This window comes from Manis javanica, chromosome 4 (assembly GCF_040802235.1).
Source record: "Manis javanica isolate MJ-LG chromosome 4, MJ_LKY, whole genome shotgun sequence".
NCBI lineage: Eukaryota > Metazoa > Chordata > Mammalia > Pholidota > Manidae > Manis > Manis javanica.
Genome location: NC_133159.1, coordinates 164,649,962 through 164,656,695, shown reverse-complemented (window position 1 = coordinate 164,656,695; position 6,734 = coordinate 164,649,962). Strand labels below are relative to the sequence as shown.

The 6,734-nt window shown below is 39.2% G+C and overlaps 1 protein-coding gene across 1 annotated transcript in view; it reads left to right on the top strand.

The window, feature by feature from the left end:
* LOC140849252 (serine/threonine-protein kinase TAO1-like) overlaps positions 1-6,734 on the top strand; it is a 209,260-nt gene that overhangs the window by 110,068 nt on the left and 92,458 nt on the right.

Sequence of the window (6,734 nt, the reverse complement as noted above, 5' to 3'; positions counted from 1 at the left end):
AACTAGCTTTTGATTTTACAGATTTTGTTGTCTAGTTTCATTGATTTCCATTCTGTTCTTTAGTATTTCCTTCTATATTTAGCTTTGGTTTTATTTGCTTTTCTCTTTCTAGATTTTTAAGATGGGAGCTTAGATTATTCTTTGGAGTTTTCTTTCTACTGTGATTTAGTGCCTTAATTTCTGTGTAAGAATCCTGTAAATTTCATGTTGTATTTCTATTTTCACACAATTCATATTGTTTTCTCTTTGCCCTTGAAATGTCTTTATTGACCCATGGGTTATCTCAAGGTGTATTTAATTTCCACACTTGAGGTCCTGTTTTTCTTTTAACTGTTTTGTTACTGATTTTAAGTTTATTACCCTCTTATCAGAAAACATTTTGTATGAAGTGAAATTTTTTCACTTGTTAAGATTAGTTTTATGACCCAGTATGTGATCTCACAGTGTATGTCATAATGCCCACTTGAGGAGACTGTACATTCTGTGGCCAGGCTACATACTGGAATGTCATCAGGACCTGGTGGTTGGTAGTGTTGGTCTATGGTGGTGGCGTTCCAGTTACAGACTTTTCTCTTTTCAGTTGTATCAATTTTTGCTTTGTGTAATTTGAAGCTCTTTTATCAGGTGAGTATACATTTAGAATTTGATGAATGAAATCATAACATTATGTAATGCCCCTTTTTACTCCATGTAATTTTCCTAACTCTGAAGCTCTGAATATTTTGTGTGGTAGTAATATAGCCTTGAGCTTTCTTTTGTATAATGTTTTACATTTCCCTTAATGGACGTCAGATTCTCTTCGCTTTCCATCATCTAAGTCTCTCTATCTCTCTCTCTGTCTCTCTCTCTCTCTCTCCCCCCGCTCTCTATTATTTTTGAATTCATTCCACAAAACTTTGGTTAGATAAGGATTCTCTTCTGGGTTGGCAGTTCTTTTCTTTCCTCACTTTAAAGATACTATTGAACATTCTCTGGCCTCCATTGTACTTTATGAGAATTCTCTGATCATTCAAGTTTTAGTTTATCTTTGCTTTTTAGCATTATGACATGTTTAGGCTTATCAGGCCTACCTGTTTGTTACTGATTTTGAGTTTACGCCTTATTGGGCCTAAACTCTTTGAATTTGCTCTGTTTGCTGCTTGCTGAGCATCTTGAATCTCTAAATTTACGTTTTTGTCAAAGTTTCTGCTCTTAGTAAGAATTATTTTACCTAAAAAATAAGATTTTTTCTTTGCTTTCATAGAACACCTTATAATATGAAATTTAGACACTTTGATACTGTCCCACAAGGTTCTAAGGATGTATTCATTTTTTCCAATGTTTTTTCCTGTCTTTTCTTCAGTGTAGATCATTTCTGCTGCTCTGTTATCTTCAAGTTTACACACCCTTCTATCATCTCTGTTCAGTGGTTGAGCCCATGCAATGTCTTTTGTCATTTTTGGTAATTATATTTTTCAGTTCTGAATTTCTCAATGTGGACTTTTTTTATAGTTTTTATTTTTCTGCTAGAAATTTAGTGTTTCCAGTTTATAAGAGTATTAAGCATTACCACATTTAATATGGTTATAATAGTTGCTTTAAAGTCTTTATGTGATAATTACAACATGAGGCATCTCAAAATAGGCATCTGTCCCTTCTTTTCCTTGAGAATTTGTCACATTCTCCAGTGGCGTGTGTATGTGTGTGTTGTTTGTTTTAGCATGTGCAGTAAATTTTGGATTTTATTCTGGCCATTTTGAATATGATCATGTCATTTGTGAGTCATGTTTGTGCAGGTGCATTCAGACCATTTACATTTAGGGTGATTATGGATAGGTATGTACTTATTGCTATTGCAGGCTTTAGATTCGTGGTGACCAAATGTTCAAGGGTAACATCCTTACTATCTAAGAGTCTAATTTAACTCACTTAGTATGCTATTACACACACAAGCTAAAGGTTCTTTTTTTCTCTCTCTCCTTTTCTTCCTCCTCCATTCTTTATATATTGGGTATCGCATTCTGTACATTTTTATTACCTCTGGTGACAGCTATTTCACCTTAGAACCCTTCCATCTATAGGAGTCCCTCCAGAATACACTGTAGAGATGGTTTGTGGGAGGTAAATTCTCTCAGCTTTTGCTTATCTGGAAATTGTTTAATCCCTCCTTCAAATTTAAATGATAACCTTGCCAGGTAGAATATTCTTGGTTCGAGGCCCTTCTGCTTCATTGCATTAAATGTATCATGCCACTCCCTTCTGGCCTGTAAGGTTTCTGCTGGGAAGGCTGCTGATGGCCTGATGAGTTTTCCTTTGTGTGTGATCTGTTTACTCTCTCTGGCAGCTTTTAATAATCTGTCCTTATCCTTGATCTTTGCCATTTTAATTAGTACACGTTTTGGTGTGGTCTTCCTTGGGTCCCTGGTGTTCAGAGATCTGTGCACCTCCACGGCCTGAAAGACTATCTCCTTCCCCAGATTGGGGAAGTTTTCAGCAATTACCTCCTCAAAGACACTTTGCCTTTTTCTTTCTCTTCTTCTTCTGGTACCCCTCTAATATGAATATTGTTCGTTTGGATTGGTCACACAGTTCTCCCAATATTCTTTCATTCCTAGAGACCCTTCTTTCCTTTTGCTCTTTCAGGATTAGTTGTGTTAATTATATTTTCATGCTCTATGTGGTTTTGGGAGGAGGCCTCTGTCTCACCTCTCATGCCGCCATCTTCAAACCAATCCTGTCAGTAGTGTGGCTTCTTTACACTGATGTTGTACTCACTGAGGGCAGGGGTCAACTCCTCCATGGTTAAGTGTACTCCCTTCATTTTGTGGTACTGCAGAGCATTGTGGGCAATATCTGAGATGAATTTATGTGCAGCTAGGGAGATGAGCTGAATTCCATGTGTGTTCAAGGCCTCAAAGCCAGCATGGTTCAGGCAGTATCCAGTCATGACATCTGGGAATAGAGATGTGGCATCCTCCAGCTGCAATCAGGAAGTCCACTGGAGGTGTGCTGAACACTGTCGGCCTCACTGCTCCATTGGCAGTGTTGAGCAGCGGGTAAACCCCGTTAGACACGGCCCCCTCTGAGGATGCCGCACCGCCTAGTGACAGCTTCCCCGCTCAGCTCAGCCAGCTCTCCAGCCTGCGCCACCCTGCTTCCCATGCCCCCTGCTGCGCCTCCAGCCCCAGACACCCGTACTGTCACTGTGCCTTGTTCTTTTTGGCAGCAGTGCGCTGATGGCCGTGCTGTAGGGGCTGAGGCAGTGGAAGCCGGTGCCTCCTTGAGGTCTGAGCCTGAGCCGCCACAGTTTGTCATCTGGGTGGGAGAGGCAGCTCTATATTTCCTCTTGACCGAGTTTTGGTATTTTATAAGCACCACCACCAACTAATTTGTCTATTTCCGCTATTTTGTCAAGTTTACGAGCTTAGAGCTGTTTATGCTATTTGCTTATCCTTTCAATGTCTTTAGGAATATAGTGATATGCCCTCTTTTGGGTAATTTGCTCTTGTTTCCTTTGGTTAGCTTGGCAGAGTTCTTTCAGTTTTATTGACATTTTTTTCCCTGCAAAGAACTAGCTTTTGATTTTACAGATTTTGTTGTCTAGTTTCATTGATTTCCATTCTGTTCTTTAGTATTTCCTTCTATATTTAGCTTTGGTTTTATTTGCTTTTCTCTTTCTAGATTTTTAAGATGGGAGCTTAGATTATTCTTTGGAGTTTTCTTTCTACTGTGATTTAGTGCCTTAATTTCTGTGTAAGAATCCTGTAAATTTCATGTTGTATTTCTATTTTCACACAATTCATATTGTTTTCTCTTTGCCCTTGAAATGTCTTTATTGACCCATGGGTTATCTCAAGGTGTATTTAATTTCCACACTTGAGGTCCTGTTTTTCTTTTAACTGTTTTGTTACTGATTTTAAGTTTATTACCCTCTTATCAGAAAACATTTTGTATGAAGTGAAATTTTTTCACTTGTTAAGATTAGTTTTATGACCCAGTATGTGATCTCACAGTGTATGTCATAATGCCCACTTGAGGAGACTGTACATTCTGTGGCCAGGCTACATACTGGAATGTCATCAGGACCTGGTGGTTGGTAGTGTTGGTCTATGGTGGTGGCGTTCCAGTTACAGACTTTTCTCTTTTCAGTTGTATCAATTTTTGCTTTGTGTAATTTGAAGCTCTTTTATCAGGTGAGTATACATTTAGAATTTGATGAATGAAATCATAACATTATGTAATGCCCCTTTTTACTCCTTGTAATTTTCCTAGCTCTGAAGCTCTGAATATTTTGTGTGGTAGTAATATAGCCTTGAGCTTTCTTTTGTTTAATGTTTTACATTTCCCTTAATGGAGGTCAGATTCTCTTAGCTTTCCATCATCTAAGTCTTTCTATCTCTCTGTCTGTCTCTCTCTCTCTCTCTCCCCCCGCTCTCTATTATTTTTGAATTCATTCCACAAAACTTTTGCTTAGATAAGGATTCTCTTCTGGGTTGGCAGTTCTTTTCTTTCCTCACTTTAAAGATACTATTGAACATTCTCTGGCCTCCATTGTACTTTATGAGAATTCTCTGATCATTCAAGTTTTAGTTTATCTTTGCTTTTTAGCATTATGACATGTTTAGGCTTATCAGGCCTACCTGTTTGTTACTGATTTTGAGTTTACGCCTTATTGGGCCTAAACTCTTTGAATTTGCTCTGTTTGCTGCTTGCTGAGCATCTTGAATCTCTAAATTTACGTTTTTGTCAAAGTTTCTGCTCTTAGTAAGAATTATTTTACCTAAAAAATAAGATTTTTTCTTTGCTTTCATAGAACACCTTATAATATGAAATTTAGACACTTTGATACTGTCCCACAAGGTTCTAAGGATGTATTCATTTTTTCCAATGTTTTTTCCTGTCTTTTCTTCAGTGTAGATCATTTCTGCTGCTCTGTTATCTTCAAGTTTACACACCCTTCTATCATCTCTGTTCAGTGGTTGAGCCCATGCAATGTCTTTTGTCATTTTTGGTAATTATATTTTTCAGTTCTGAATTTCTCAATGTGGACTTTTTTTATAGTTTTTATTTTTCTGCTAGAAGTTTAGTGTTTCCAGTTTATAAGAGTATTAAGCATTACCACATTTAATATGGTTATAATAGTTGCTTTAAAGTCTTTATGTGATAATTACAACATGAGGCATCTCAAAATAGGCATCTGTCCCTTCTTTTCCTTGAGAATTTGTCACATTCTCCAGTGGCGTGTGTATGTGTGTGTTGTTTGTTTTAGCATGTGCAGTAAATTTTGGATTTTATTCTGGCCATTTTGAATATGATCATGTCATTTGTGAGTCATGTTTGTGCAGGTGCATTCAGACCATTTACATTTAGGGTGATTATGGATAGGTATGTACTTATTGCTATTGCAGGCTTTAGATTCGTGGTGACCAAATGTTCAAGGGTAACATCCTTACTATCTAAGAGTCTAATTTAACTCACTTAGTATGCTATTACACACACAAGCTAAAGGTTCTTTTTTTCTCTCTCTCCTTTTCTTCCTCCTCCATTCTTTATATATTGGGTATCGCATTCTGTACATTTTTATTACCTCTGGTGACAGCTATTTCACCTTAGAACCCTTCCATCTATAGGAGTCCCTCCAGAATACACTGTAGAGATGGTTTGTGGGAGGTAAATTCTCTCAGCTTTTGCTTATCTGGAAATTGTTTAATCCCTCCTTCAAATTTAAATGATAACCTTGCCAGGTAGAATATTCTTGGTTCGAGGCCCTTCTGCTTCATTGCATTAAATGTATCATGCCACTCCCTTCTGGCCTGTAAGGTTTCTGCTGGGAAGGCTGCTGATGGCCTGATGAGTTTTCCTTTGTGTGTGATCTGTTTACTCTCTCTGGCAGCTTTTAATAATCTGTCCTTATCCTTGATCTTTGCCATTTTAATTAGTACACGTTTTGGTGTGGTCTTCCTTGGGTCCCTGGTGTTCAGAGATCTGTGCACCTCCACGGCCTGAAAGACTATCTCCTTCCCCAGATTGGGGAAGTTTTCAGCAATTACCTCCTCAAAGACACTTTGCCTTTTTCTTTCTCTTCTTCTTCTGGTACCCCTCTAATATGAATATTGTTCGTTTGGATTGGTCACACAGTTCTCCCAATATTCTTTCATTCCTAGAGACCCTTCTTTCCTTTTGCTCTTTCAGGATTAGTTGTGTTAATTATATTTTCATGCTCTATGTGGTTTTGGGAGGAGGCCTCTGTCTCACCTCTCATGCCGCCATCTTCAAACCAATCCTGTCAGTAGTGTGGCTTCTTTACACTGATGTTGTACTCACTGAGGGCAGGGGTCAACTCCTCCATGGTTAAGTGTACTCCCTTCATTTTGTGGTACTGCAGAGCATTGTGGGCAATATCTGAGATGAATTTATGTGCAGCTAGGGAGATGAGCTGAATTCCATGTGTGTTCAAGGCCTCAAAGCCAGCATGGTTCAGGCAGTATCCAGTCATGACATCTGGGAATAGAGATGTGGCATCCTCCAGCTGCAATCAGGAAGTCCACTGGAGGTGTGCTGAACACTGTCGGCCTCACTGCTCCATTGGCAGTGTTGAGCAGCGGGTAAACCCCGTTAGACACGGCCCCCTCTGAGGATGCCGCACCGCCTAGTGACAGCTTCCCCGCTCAGCTCAGCCAGCTCTCCAGCCTGCGCCACCCTGCTTCCCATGCCCCCTGCTGCGCCTCCAGCCCCAGACACCCGTACTGTCACTG